Here is a 15,569-nt window from a genome sequence, read left to right as displayed (position 1 = left end):
TGGAGTTAATCAAAGTAAAACATAAGAACTTGTCTAAGTAGTTCAAATGCATAAGAAGTTGAGAAATACTTTCATCATTCAAAANNATGATTGATATGAATTCATCTTTACCAATAACATGTTTAGTTACAAACGATAATAATGATGCATGGCTATGGCATAGGAGAACTGCTCATATTCACATGGACCATTTGAACAAACTTATAAAGAAAGACTTAGTTGTTGGTTTACCCAAAATGAAGTTTGTTAAAGACAAACTATGTAGTGCTTGTCAAATGGGTAAACAAACAAAGACTTCTTTCAAACCAAAGCATATGGTTTCTTCTGATAGACCATTGCAGCTACTACATATGGACTTGTTTGGCCCCTCAAGGACAAAAAGTTATGGTGGTAACTATTATGCCCTCGTTATAGTTGATGATTTTTTGAGATATACTTGGACTCTATTCTTAGTGCATAAGCATGAGGAATTCAAAGCCTTTAGCATTTATGATAAAAGAGTAAAAAATGAAAAATCACTTAAAATCACTACTATAAGAAGTGATCATGGGGGAGAATTTCAAAACTCTTCTTTTGAAGAATTCTGTGATGATCTTAGTATCAATCACAACTTTTCTACTCCTAGAACACCACAACAAAATGATGTTGTAGAGAAAAAGAATAGGTCTTTAGAAGAACTGGCTCGAACAATGTTGAATGAAACTAATCTCCCAAAATATTTCTGGGCAGATGCAGTAAGTACTGCCTGTTATGTTTCAAACCGAGTTCTCATAAGACCTATTCTCAAGAAAACCCCTTATGAACTTTTTAAAGGTAGAAAACCAAGCATTTCTCATTTGCATGTATTTGGTTGCAAATGTTTTGTTCTAAATAATGGAAAGGATAACTTGGGCAAATTTGATGCAAAAGCAGATGAAAGCATCTTCCTAAGCTACTCTCTTACGAGTAAAGCTTACAGAATTTTTGATAAAAGAACATAAGCCATGGAAGAATACATTCATGTATCTTTTGATGAAACCAATGCTGAGATAAAAGATGTTATAACTCCTGATGAGGAGGAACTGCCAAGTTCTTCCTAAAATGAAAATTCTATTATTCAATCTACAACTTATATTGAGCAATTGAAAATGAATTATAACCTACCATCTTAAGAGGAGCATACTCATTCAGATTTACCAAAAGAGTGGAGAACTTATCAATATAAATATGAGTATCACAACTCGACGAATACTTGATAAAGCTTGTCTTAACATGGCCTTCGTCTCTCAATCGAACCCTCTAAGATTGATGAAGCAATTGAGGATGAACACTAGATTTTTCCTATGCAGAAAGAATTAAACCAGTTTGAGAGAAACAAAGTTTGGGAACTTGTTCCTAGACCTAAAAATAGGCATGATATTGGAACTCGGTGGGTATTTAGAAATAAATCTGATGAAAATGATATTATAGTTAGAAATAAAGCTATACTAGTAGCCCAAGGATACAACCAGGAAGAACGTATCGATTTTGATGAAACTTTTGATTTGGTTGCTAGACTTGAAGCTATTAGGCTATTACTTGCATATGCTTGCTCTTTGAATTTTCAGTTATATCAAATGGATGTAAAAAGTGCTTTCCTCAACGGCTACATTCAAGAAGAAATGTTTGTTGAACAACCTCCTGGTTTTGAAGATTGTAAACATCCTTCTTATGTATACAAATTAAAAAAAGCTCTTTATGGCTTAAAGCAAGCTCCTCGCGCATGGTATGATCATCTAACTAAATTTCTACTTGAAAAAGGTTTCAACAAAGGAAAGGTCGACACTACTCTACTTGTTCAAATTTATGTAGATGATATTATTTTCGATTCTACAAATGAGTTGTTATGTAGTGATTTCGGCAATATGATGTAAGGAGAGTTTGAAATGTCTATGATGGGGAAGTTAAATTACTTCCTCAGATTACAAATCAAACAGCTTCACAATGGTATTTTTGTAATTCAATCCAAATACTGCAAAGATTTGCTAAAAAGATTTGTCATGGATGGATGCAAGCAAATAGCTACTCCTATGCGATCTGGATCTTACATCGATATGGATGAAGCAGGAAAATCCATCGATATATCAAACTATCGAGGTATGATTGAATCTCTTTTATACTTAACTGCCAGTAGACCTAATATCATGTTTAGTGTGTGTTTGTGTGCTTGCTATCAATCAAACCAAAAGAATCGCACTTAGTTGCTGTTAAGAGAATCATGAAATATCTTAAAGGCACAATTAATGTTGGACTGTGGTATCCAAAGGAAAGTATATGTCACTTGATTGGATATTCAGATTCAGATTTTGCAGGATGCAAAACTGAGAGGAAAAGTACAAGCGGTACTTGTCATATTTTAGGGAATGCTTTAGTTTCTTGGTCATGTAAGAAACAAGCATGTGTAGCCCTAAGCACTGCTGAAGCTGAATATATTGTAGTAGGTAGTTTTTGTGCCCAAGTGTTGTGGCTTAAGCAACAATTGTGAGACTATGGTTTAGATCTGGGTTGCACTCCTCTAAAATGTGACAATACTAGTGCAATAAACCTCACAAAGAATCTGGTTATGCATTCAGGAACCAAACACATTAATATAAAGCATCACTTCCTTAGGGACCATGTCCAAAAGAAGGATGTGTCTGTAGAATTTGTTGATACTCATAACCAACTAGCAGATATATTCACTAAACCTTTTGCAAAAGAACCTTTCTATAAAATTAGACGAGAATTAGGCATTCTTGATGAAGCATACTTATCTTAAATGCTTATATATGATTATATGTATGTTTCATTATATCTATTTCATGCTTACTTGAACTTAAAGGTGTTTATTTATGTTTAAAAATTTCAATTTTTGGGTTAAAAATCATTTTCATAGCTTAATTTTGCCTAAAATAAGTTTTTCTAGGATCAATAATCGATTACACTAGAGAGTAACCGATTACAGGTTTGAACAACATGTTTTAGTAATCGATTACCCAAAGTGAGTAATCGATTACTCTGAGTTGTTGTTTGAAAATATTAAAAAATTTAATTTGAGTAACCGATTGCTGAAAGTGAGTAACTGATTACTCTGTGCTGTTATATATATATTTTTTGCATTTTTTAACTTTTTCAATCTCTCAACTCGTGCTCTCTCCCACTCAACCCTCTCAACCCTAAAATCTTCGTTTTTTATCCATTTTAAGTGATTTTTGTGTCTATTCTTATCACATTTTCACTCCTAAACATTTCTAAACCTTCATTTTTGTGTTTAGTAACATAAATCAAAAACCTCCAATCTCCAAAACCTTAAAACCTAAACCTTCAAAACTGAAAAGCCATGGCTTCCTCTTCAAAAACCAAGAAGCAACGCACCTCCATGACTCAAAAGACGCAAGGAAATACTTATGTGGAGTCCAACCCTCTGGCTTCTAGCTAATGAGGAACAACGCAAAGTGTTTGAAGAACACTTCTATAGACGCATCATTTTCACACCAAAATTCGGTAATGTTGAAAATTTTGAGTTTGAAGATTTTCTTTTCCTTTATCTTTTAAGTCAACAAAACCTTTTTGATTTTTGTTGTAAGACAAATGAAATTTATCCAGAACTTGTGCGAGAATTTTACTATAACTTGAACTTTCGGAAAAATCGTCTTACTTCCTATGTAAAAGGAAAGGACATTGTTTTGGATCTTAGAACCTTTAGTTCATTGTTATGTAACATACCCTCTCAAGGAAGCATAACGGGTTACGGTCTTGTGTGTGAATGCGATAATTATGATCGAAAGGATTTTTATCATACTTTATGTAGACTTTCAAATAGGGAAATAGAAATGTGTAAGCAACAGGGTTTTGGCGAGACCATAAAAAACCGAGACATCCTATCTGTTGGATATCTCAAGCTTGAGGACCGTTTACTTCATTATTTTTTGAGCTATGTCATATTACCAAAATTTTCAAATCATTCTCAAATAAGTGACATAGAACTCCAATTGATGTATGCTTTAAAGTTTAACATCAAGATCAATTGGGCTCTAATGATACTGAGACAAATATGGACTGTTAAAGGTACTCAAAGTCCTTTGCCATATGCAATCTTCATAACCAACATTCTTCAGCATTTCGGTGTTTCTACAAATGGTCATTCTTTAGCATTTCGATGTTTCTACAAATGGTGAAACATGTGCCTCTAAATCTTCGAGAAAGCCAAATTGACGTGGAATTGATCCACAAAATGGGTTTCACCCAAGACCCTCGAACCTGCACCTATAAACATAGAACCGATAAACCGACTGTTCTTGTTGAACTATCTGAACCTGAAGCTCCTAATCCTCCTGAACCACAACCGTCTGAGTTTCATGCTCAATCGTTCTCATCTGCTGTCATGCCTACGAACCAAAGGATTATGGATGAGTTGTTTTCTCTCCGAGGCTACATCACTAACCGGATGGATGCTCTCGATTATCAGAATCAAGAAATCCAATATGAACTTCAATATGAACTTCATTGCATCTCCTCTATGATGGATAGCATGGATATTAATGAAGACAATTCGGAGCCTGAGTCTTAGAATATCTGTTGTTAGGATTTTATGCTTGTATTATTTTCAAAATTCGGACAAAGTTTTAATTCTGCTTATTTATTGTTTTTAAAGTTATTGCTGCATATTCCTGGACAACATACTTTATGATGTGATGTTTTATGCTTTATTGTTCCATTCCTGGATTCATGTTTGAAACATCTTATTTATGCATTGCAAAACTTACTTATCTATATCTTGATCCATACATAAGTATATGATATCATATTGATATATCTTGATTACATAAGTGTATGTATGCCATATATATTATGCTGGAATCTCTTTGCTTTTCTACTTTTTGATGAAGTCAAAAGGGGGAGAAAAGTTGAGGAAGTGTATTTTCTGTAAAATTATTCCAGGCACATTACTCCAAAAGAAAGGGGGAGCATACAAGATAGGGGGAGCATACTCAAGTCAAAATTCAACATATCTCAAAATATGCTACTCTCAAGAAAACTACACTGTCAAAAGATCTTGGTTTGTCATCATCAAAACGGGGGAGATTGTGAAGAAGAACTTTGCTCCTGACCTTGGTAAGGTTTTGATGAAGACACCAACATCACCAAAAAGAAGAAAAGGAAGATTACTTATGAAGACCAAGAAGATTAAAGCTTTAAGACAATTAGTCTAAGTCTAAATAGGTACTTCTATCTTATACTCTTTAACATACCAAAGTAGTAATGCTCAAAATATTTTAAAAGAAATTGAAACACTTCAAGTTTTAAATGAAAACATTTTTCAAAATATTGTGTAACAGGTTACTGAAATTTGAGTAACAGGTTGCATGAGTGAGAATCAATTATCCAACAATATTTAAATTGGAGTAACCGATTACTCTAAGTGAATTTTAAATTCATTGTTGGATAGAGAGTTTGAGTTACTGATTACTCAAGTTAGTAACCGATTACTCAATATAATTTGTCAAATTGTCACGTTTGGGTAATCGATTACCCACTTGCTGTAATCGGTTACTGAGAGTTGTTACATCAGTTTTTCAGATTTGAAACTCAAGGGCTTTCATCCCAAACGAAATGCCTTCATTCCAAAAAATTCCTACTCTTTCATAAAGGCACGATGACTGATTGAAAAGCCTATTTAAAGGCCTTAGAACTCACAATGAAAATAACTTTTTGAACAACTTTTTCATAACTCTATCACACTTTTTTCACAACTTTCCTACACTTCTCTGAAATAGTTTTCTAAACTCTTAGCAACTTGAATTCAAACTTTCAAAGCTTTTTTTATGATTTGCTTGAAGTAAAGTGTTTTAAAGTTCTTTAAAACTTAAAGAGCATTATTTACTAAGTATATAAAAGAGTTGATTGGATTGCAAGTGTTATTATATTTCATACTTGTAAAGGCAATCCAAGCCATCATTCAAATTCTTCATTCATTGTAATTACTTTATTTCACGGAGTGTGAATAGAAAGGGGATAGAGTTACTTGGAAAGGTGTTTTCCAAGGTGATGAGTATTAGTGAGTGTGTAAGGTACATAGAGATCTCGAGGTGAAATATTGTAATTACAACTCATAATATTTAGTGGAAAATCTCTAGTGCTGCAAGAGTACTGGACGTAGCCTTCGGTGGACAAGAAGGTGAACCAGTATAAAATCCTTGTGTACTCTCTTCTCCCTTACCTCTTTGATTTATTCTTGTTTATTTTCTGCAATATTATCCGCGACACTTTAACTCTTAATTTTGCAGAAAAAGTGGTCATAATTTCTAGTCAACTAATTTACCCCCTCTTAGTTGCAATCTCAGTCATATACATTTTGTTTATTTATGTACTTTTTATCATTTTTTTGGCTGAAACTATGTAAATTCGAGAAGACACTAAGTCAACACTCACAAAACTAAAACCTGCACTACAGACTAACCTGAAAACTATGAGAGAGTGATACCATTTTTTGGGTTGCCGCCTAAGAAGTTATCCTTTAAAGTCATTAGATTGACTTACCTTGCAATCAATCTGGTTCACATATGACAAAATTCCTCCTTCCTTTGAATGGCTTGTCTCCCCCATTGTTTTTCATTGGCCAACATGATGGAAGGAAATTTTCAATCTCGCCTTTTTAGCCTTCTCCTCCTTCAAGTCCACATATTAGGGATCAAGCTTAAGCATTTTTTATTTCAAGTTGTGAAGTGGGGGAGCCGGACTTGGTGTACAAGAAAAGGGCTTGCTCCGTCATCTTCACATTGTCTTGAAGCTTTTCTCCTTCCTATAGTTCATGCATCTCATATCATTGACTAAACTAGGATAATTATATGTGAGGATAAAGATGATGATCATTCTAATATTTTGAGTTTAACATCAAATAGTCAATTAAGTAGCATGTCTTTTTTTAATAAAATATTTTTGAGCAACAATTAATAAATTGTCATGTTTTTACAATCGATTAATAGGTTCTAATAAACCAATAATCTATTTTGACTAAATTGTTACTCGGTTATTTGGTGTAGAAAAATAGTTTTAGAAGGCTTTCTTGATCTTACAAGTATAACAAGAGTTCATAAACAAAATTTGTTAGAACTATATATCTTTTACATTTTGTATATAAGAAGATTAATTTAGGATGACGAGTGATAGTGATCATTTTGGGATATATAGAAGAAAGTGCTAAGTTTTCCTTCATGACACAATGCCATCACAAATTAAGCGACAATGAGGTTAGTGACAACGATCCTAATATACATCCTTCTTATGATGAACTTTTTGATGCTTTTGTAGAAATGCATGAAGAAATAAAGAAACATGCTAGAATTAATATTAAAATTAAAAGGCTTATCTTGATGCATGAAAAGAATTTAAAAGAACTTCAAGTTGAGATAGATAAATTAAATCATAAAAAAAAACCTTAGAGTTTATATATGCTAACTCCACATGTAATTGTGCATCTACAAAGGTAGTTGATCATAATTTTGAAAATGCAAGCATTTAGAAAAGGAAAATAATGATTTGAAAAAATCACTTGCAAGTTTCACAATGGAAAACAAACACTTGAATACCTTCCTTAAAAACAAAAAGTGTTGGAAATGTGAAGAAGATCGTTGCTCCAGACCTTGGCAAAGTTTTGATGAAGACACCAACATCACCAAAAAGAAGAAAAGGAAGAATACTTATGAAGACAAAGAAGATTAAAGCTTCAAGAAACTTAGATTAAGTCTATATAGGTACTTCTATCCTAAAACTCTCAAATATACAAAGTAGTCATGCTCAAACTATTTTTAAAGAAAAATGAAACACTTGAAAAATACTTAAAACATTTTTCAAAAATAGTGTGTAACGGGTTACTTCATAGAAGTAACAAGTTACTTGTGTGAGAAAAAGAGTTATCCAACTTAAAACTGTTCAGAGTAATCCATTATTGACTTTGAGTAACAAATTACCAGTTTTGAAAAAGTTGAGCAACCGATTACCCAAATGGTGTAATCGATTACTCTAATTCGTTTTTAAAACAACAGTGGAAAGAGAGTTTGGGTAATCGATTACCCACTATCTGTAATGGATTGTTGAGAGCTATTGCATGAGATTTCAGATTTCAAAATGAAATGTTTTCACTCCAAACGAAATCTCTTCACTTCAAACAACTCCTACACTTTCAGAAAGGCACCATGGGTGTTTGGAAAGTCTATATAAAGGCTCTAACTCTCACAACACAAACACACAAAAATACACAACTCTTATAAAATTTCCAACGGCTCTTAAACTTATTCTGAAGTTATTTCTCTACACTTTTTGCAACTAGCACTGAAACTTTCGAAAGGTAATTTTCTGAAGTTGCTTAGAAGTGTGTACAAAGTTTTCTAAAAGAGCATTATTATTTAGTATACTTAAAGAGTTGATTAGATTGCAAGTTATACTACTGTCATACTTATAAAGGCAATCTGCCATTGTTGTACATTCTTCAATATTGTTGCTGAATACTTTCTTTCACAGGGTGTGAAAAGAAAGGGGATTAGGATCACTTGGAAAAGTATTTTCCAAGAGTGAATAAGAATTAGGGAGTGTGTAAGGTACATATAAATCTCGAGGTGAGATATTGTAATTACAACTCATAATTCTTAGTGAAGAAATCTCTTGTGATACAAGAGTACTGGATGTAGCCTTCGGTGGACAAGGAGGTGAACCAGTATAAAATCCTTGTGTACTTTCTTCTCCCTTATCTCTTTCATTTTATCTGGATAATTTTTATGCATATATTTTTCGCTGTACGTTAACTCTTGATTTTGCAGAAAAATTGGCCATAATTTTAAGTCAACTAATTCAGCCCCCCCCCCTCGTTCTTACAATTGGCAGCAGAGCTATATTTGAGTAAGATACTCTCAAGTCTGATCCTACATCAAGATGGCCTCCAGATCATTCCTAGGAGAATGTTCAAACATCAACCACCCTCCAAGCTTTGTTGTAGAGTGCTATGATTTCTGGAAAATTAGAATGAGGAACTTTATTGTATCTCAAGACTTAGACATAGGGAATGCCATTGAAGAAGGACCATATATACCCTTTACTGTTATCCACAGTATAAGGGAAATAAAGCCAAAATCTTCATGGAACGATGAAGACAAAAAGAAGGTACAATATGATTTAAAGGCGAAGAATATCCTCACCTTCGCACTCGGTATTAATGAATTCTTTAGAGTATCAAATTGTAAATCTGCAAAAGAAATTTGGGATACTCTTGAGACCACACACGAAGGAACAGAGGAAGTAAAAAGATTGAGACTCAACACCCTTTCTCAGGAATACGAAATGTTTTGTATGAAGCCTAGAGAGAAAATCCTTGATTTAAAAAAAGAGGTTTACTCATCTTACCAATCACCTTATTGCACTTGGCAAAGTTCTATAAAATAGTGACTTAAACTTGAAAGTTCTAAGATCACTCACCAGAATCTGGAAACCAAAGGTAACTGCAATTTCTGAAAAGAAAAGTTTATCCAAAATGTCTTTGGCTACTTTGTTTGGCAAACTGCAGGAACACGAACTACAACTTAGCCAACTTGATCAACATGAGGAGCAAGAAAAAAAGAAGAAAAATATTTCTATAAAAGCAAAAGTGGATAGATATGACTCATCTGGAGATGAATCATAAAAATATAATACCAAAAATATAAGTCTCTTTGTAAAGAAATTTAGCAAGTTCCTAAAAAGGAACAAAGGCGCAAAGACTGGTCAAACAAAGAAATTCCCCAAAAGCAATGATGCCTCCACCTCAAGTCAAAACTTTACATGTTTTGAATGTGGCAAACCAGGTCACATGAAGATGGATTGTCCAAATTTGAAAAATGGTTCTTTCAAAGGAAAGAATAATATAAAGACTAGACGAAGAGCATACATTGCTTGGGAAGATAGTGATACTAGTTCTGCATCTGAAACAGAAAACAAAGAGCAAGTGCATCTATCACTTATGGCATCTTATCATTCTGATGATGAAGAGGTAAACGACTCTAATCTATTTTCTTCTTCCAAACTTCAATCTACATTTAATGATTTACATGATGAATATGTCAAATTAACTAAAATGTTTCTAAAACAAAAGTCTGAAATAGATGCATTTTGAAACAAACCTTCTTCATCCTCTTGTCAAAACTGCATCACTCTTGAAAACAAAGTAGCAACATTAAGTCTTGAACTTAATAAACTAAACAACAGTGGTAAAAGCTTAGAAAAGATTATCAATGATCAAAGACACTCAATAGACCGAAGAGGTCTTGGCTATTCAAAAAGCCATGGTTTAAAAAAACCAAGTGTCCAAAAGAAAAGTATCCATGCATTTGAAAAATCTAGGATACACATTCATCAACCCATATGCACATACTGTAAAATTCATGGGCATACACCAAACACATGCATAATTAGAAAATATGGTGTACCCCTAGGAAAATTTAAATGGGTTGAGAAAGGTACTAACCATCTAGGATCCAAAGAATATTGGATACCTAACAAAACTTACTTTTTTTTGTAGGAAAGGTTGAGAGTCGTCTGCAATTTATGGTACTTGGATAGTGGCTGCTCAAAACACATGACGGGCAATAAAATTAAATTTTTTGTCCTCACTCCAAGGGACAAAGGATATGTCACATATGGTGACAACAACAAGGGAAGAATTCTTGGAGTTGGTAGAATTGGAAAGCCACCCTCAATAACTATAGAAGGTATACTATATGTTAAAGGACTCAAGCACAATCTTCTAAGCATAAGTCAATTATGCGACAAAGGAGTTCATGTGGTGTTCTACCCAGATAAATGCATCATTGAAATGACTTTGGCAAAATGATGCAAGGAGAATTTGAAATGTCCATGATGGGAAAGTTAAATTACTACCTTGGACTACAAATCAAACAGCTTGATAATGGCATTTTTGTGAGTCAAACCAAGTATTGCAGGGATAAGCTAAAAAGATTTGATATGGATGACTGCAAGCCAATATCTACTCCTATGGGATCTAGCACATACATTGATACCAATGAAAGTGGAAAAAGTATTGAAATATCAAAGTATCGAGGTATGATCAGATGTCTTCTATATTTAACTGCCAGTAGACCTGATATCATGTTTAGTGTATGTCTGTGTGAACATTATCAGTCTAAACCAAAAGAATCACACTTAGTTGTTGTTAAGAGAATTATGAAATATCTTAAAGGTACAACTGAAGTTGGACTATGGTATCCAAAAGGAAATATATGTGAATTGGTTGGATATTCAGATTCAGATTTTGCCGGATGTAAATTTGAAAGGAAAAGTACAAGTGGTACTTTTCATATTTTAGGCAATGCTTTAGTCTCTTGGTCTTGCAAGATACAAGCATATGTTGCGCTAAGCACTACTGAGGCTGAATATATAGTAGCAGGTAGATGTTGTGCCCAAGTGTCGTGGCTTAAGCAACAATTACAAGATTATGGCTTAGACTTAGGCTGCACTCCACTGAAATGTGATAATACTAGTGCTATAAACCTTACAAATAATCCTATTATGAATTCTAGAACAAAACACATAGATATAAGGCATCATTTCCTTAGGAACTATGTTCAAAAGAAGGATGTGTCTATAAAATTTGTTGATACTTATAACCAACTAGCAGACATTTTCATTAAGCCCTTGGCAAAGGAACCTTTTTACAAAATTAGACTTGAATTAGGCATTCTTGATGAAGCTTACTTGTCTTAACATGCTTATATGATTATATGTTTTCTTCATTATGATTATCTCATGCCTACTTAATCTTAAATATATTTATTTGTGTTCAAAAACTTAAATTTTTGGGTTAAAAATAATTTTCATAGCTTAATTTTGCCTAAAAATAAGCTTTTATGGGGTCAGTAATCAATTACACTGGAGAGTAACCGATTACAGGGTTGAACAACGTGTTTCAGTAACCGATTACCCAAAGTGAGTAATCGATTACTCCAAGTTGTTGTTTGAAAATTTTAAAAATTTATTTTTGAGTAATCGATTAGTCAAAATGAGTAACCGATTACTCTATGCTGTTATATATGTAATTTCTGCATTTTTTTAACTTTTTCAAACTCATCTTCCTCACTCAACTCGTGCTCTCTCCTTCTCAAACCCTCTCAACCTCTAAAAACCTTGTTTTTGATCCGTTTCAAGATATTTTTTTCCATTACTTTCACATTTTTTATTCCAAACACTTCTAACCAATCATTTTCGTGATTAGTGGCTTAAATCAAAACACCCCAAAATCTTCAAAAACCTAAAATTTCAAAATCTCAAATCCATGGCTTCTTCTTCTAGATCAAAGAAACAACGCTCTAATACCTCTCAAAGGAGTCAAGGAACAACATCCTTGGAGTGTAACCCTCTGGATTTGACAAGGCTTCTTGCTAATGATGAGCAACGCAAGATATTTGAGGAGCACTTCCATGGTCGCACCATTTTTACTCCTAAATTCGGTAATGTTGACAATTTTGAGATTGAACATTTTCTTTTCCCTTATCTTTTTCGTCAACAAAACCTTTTTGACTTCTGTTGTGAAACAAATGACATTTATCCCGAACTTGTGCGAGTATTTTACTGTAACTTTTGGAAAAATCGTCTTACTTCCTATGTCAAAGGAAAAGACATTGTTTTGGATCTTAAAACTTTCAGTTCATTGTTATGTAACATACCCTCTCAAGGTAACATAACGAGTTTCGGCCTTGTATGTGAATGGGATAATTATGATCGAAAGGATTTTTATCATTCGTTATGTAGACTTTAAAAAAGGGAAATAGAAATGCGTAAGCAACAGGGCTTTGGAGAAACTGTCAAAAACTGAGACATCCTATCTGTTGGATATCTCAAGCTTGAGGACCGTTTGCTTCATTATTTTTTGAGCTATGTCATATTACCAAAATTTTCAAATCATTCTCAAATAAGTGACATAGAACTCCAATTGATGTATGCTTTAAAGTTTAACATCAAGATCAATTGGGTTCTAATGATAATGAGACAAATGTGGACTGTTAGAGATACTCAAAGTCCTTTGCCATATGCAATCTCCATAACCAACATTCTTCAGCATTTCGGTGTTTCTACAAATGGTGAAACACATGTGCCTCTAAATCTTCGAGAAAGCCAAATTGACGTGGAAGTGATCCACAAAACGGGTTTCACCCAAGACCCTCGAACCTGCACCTATAAACATATAACCGATAAACCGATTGTTCTTGTTGAACTATCTGAACCTGAAGCTCCTAATCCTCCTGAACCACAACCGTCTGAGTTTCATGCTCAATCGTTCTCATCTGCTGTCATGCCTACGAACCAAAGGATTATGGATGAGTTGTTTTCTCTCCGAGGCTACATAACTAACCGGATGGATGCTCTCGACTCTCAGAATCAACAAATCCAATATGAACTTCATTGCCTCTCCTCAAGGATGGATAGCATGGATATTGATGAAGACAATTCGGAGCTTGAATCTTAGAATATCTATTATTAGCATTTTCTGGTTGTATTATTTTCAAATCTCGAACAAATTTTTCTTCTTATTTGTTTTTAAGTTATTGCTGCATATTCCTGGACAAGATACTTTATGATGTGATGTTTTGTGCTTTAATGTTCCATTTCTGGATATTTGATTGAACCATCTTATTTATGCATTGCAATACTTGCTTATCTATATCTTAATCCATAAATGAGTATATACTATCATATTGATATATTCTTGATTTTATAAAGTGTATGTATGCTATATATATTGTGCTAGAATCTCTTTGCCTTTCTACTTTTTGATGAAGTCAAAAGGGGTAGAAAATTTGGAGTGTATTTTCTGTAAAATTATTTCAGGCACATTACTCCGAAAGAAAGGGGGAGCATACAAGATAGGGGGAGCATACTCAAGTCACAACTTCAATATATCTTAAAGTATGCTGCTCTCAAGAAAATTACACTGTCAAGAAGATCTTGGTGACCTTGGCAAGGTTTTGATGAAAACACCAACATCACCAAAAAGAAGAAAATGAAGAATACTTATGAAGACAAACAAGATTAAAGCTTCAATATAATTAGATTAAGTCTCTATAGGTACTTCTATCCTAAAACTCTTAAATATACAAAGTAGATTGCTCAAACTAGTTTTAAAGAAAAATGAAATACTTTAAAAATACTTAAAACATTTTTCAAAAATAGTGTGTAACGGGTTACTTCATCTAAGTAACAAGTTACGTGTGTGAGAAAAAGAGTTATCCAACTTAAAACTGTTCACAGTAATCCATTACTGAGTTTGAGTAACAGATTATCAGTTTTGAAAAAGTTGAGTAACCAATTACCCAAATGGTGTAATCGATTACTCTAATTCATTTTTAAAAAAACAGTGGACAAAGAGTTTGGGTAATCGATTACCTACTATCAGTAATCGATTACTGAGAGTTGTTGCATGAGATTTCAGATTTCAAAATGAAATGTTTTCACTCCAAACGAAATCTCTTCACTTCAAACAACTCCTACACTTTCAGAAAGGCACCATGGGTGTTTGGAAAGTCTATATAAAGGCTCTAACTCTCACAACACAAACACACAACAATACACAACTCTCGTAAAATTTCCAAAAGCTCTTAAACTTATTCTGAAGTTATTTCTCTACACTTTTTGCAACTAGCACTGAAACTTTCAAAAGTTAATTTTCTGAAGTTGCTTAGAAGTGTGTTCAAAGTTTTCTAAAAGAGCATTATTATTTAGTATACTTAAAGAGTTGATTGGATTGCAAATTATACTAGTGTCATACTTGTAAAGGCAATCTGCCATAGTTGTACATTCTTCAATATTGTTGCTGAATACTTTCTTTCACATGGTGTGAAAAGAAAGGGGATTAGGATCACTTGGAAAGGTGTTTTCCAAGAGTGAATAAGAATTAGGGAGTGTGTAAGGTACATAGAAATCTCGGGGTGAGATATTGTAATTACAACTCATAATTCTTAGTGAAGAAATCTTTTGTGATACAAGAGTAATGGACGTAGACTTCGGTGGACAAGAAGGTGAACCAGTATAAAATCTTTGTGTACTTTCTTCTCCCTTATCACTTTCATTTTATCTTGATTATTTTTCTGCATATATTTTCCGTTGATTTTTCAGAAAAATTGGCCATAATTTTAAGTCAACTAATTCACCCCCCCTCTTAGTTGCAACCTCATTCTTACAGGAAATAGATCTAGACTAGGATACAACACTCATAAGAAAAAAGGTATCATTTGGAAAACTAGTGGTGCATTATTATGATAATCAACATTCATCACCTGCTTGTTTCTATCATGGCTTCATGGATAAACATATTACTCATGTAATTTCAAAATGGTACTTATATGTAAATAGTAAAGAGACATAATCCCAATGCTAACTCAAAAGGACCCAAGACAACTTAGGTACATAAATCGTCAAACTAACTTTATTTTCTAGGTGTGCCTCAAGACCCATTGGGCTTATTGGTATCTTTATAGTGTGTTAAAGGAACATAGCAAGCTACAAAGATGTTATGTCCCAATTTTCGGTTGAAC

The sequence above is a fragment of the Lupinus angustifolius genome, chromosome LG19 (genome assembly GCF_001865875.1).
Source record: "Lupinus angustifolius cultivar Tanjil chromosome LG19, LupAngTanjil_v1.0, whole genome shotgun sequence".
NCBI classification, from domain to species: Eukaryota; Viridiplantae; Streptophyta; class Magnoliopsida; order Fabales; family Fabaceae; genus Lupinus; species Lupinus angustifolius.
Note: the sequence above shows the minus strand (reverse complement) of the source record.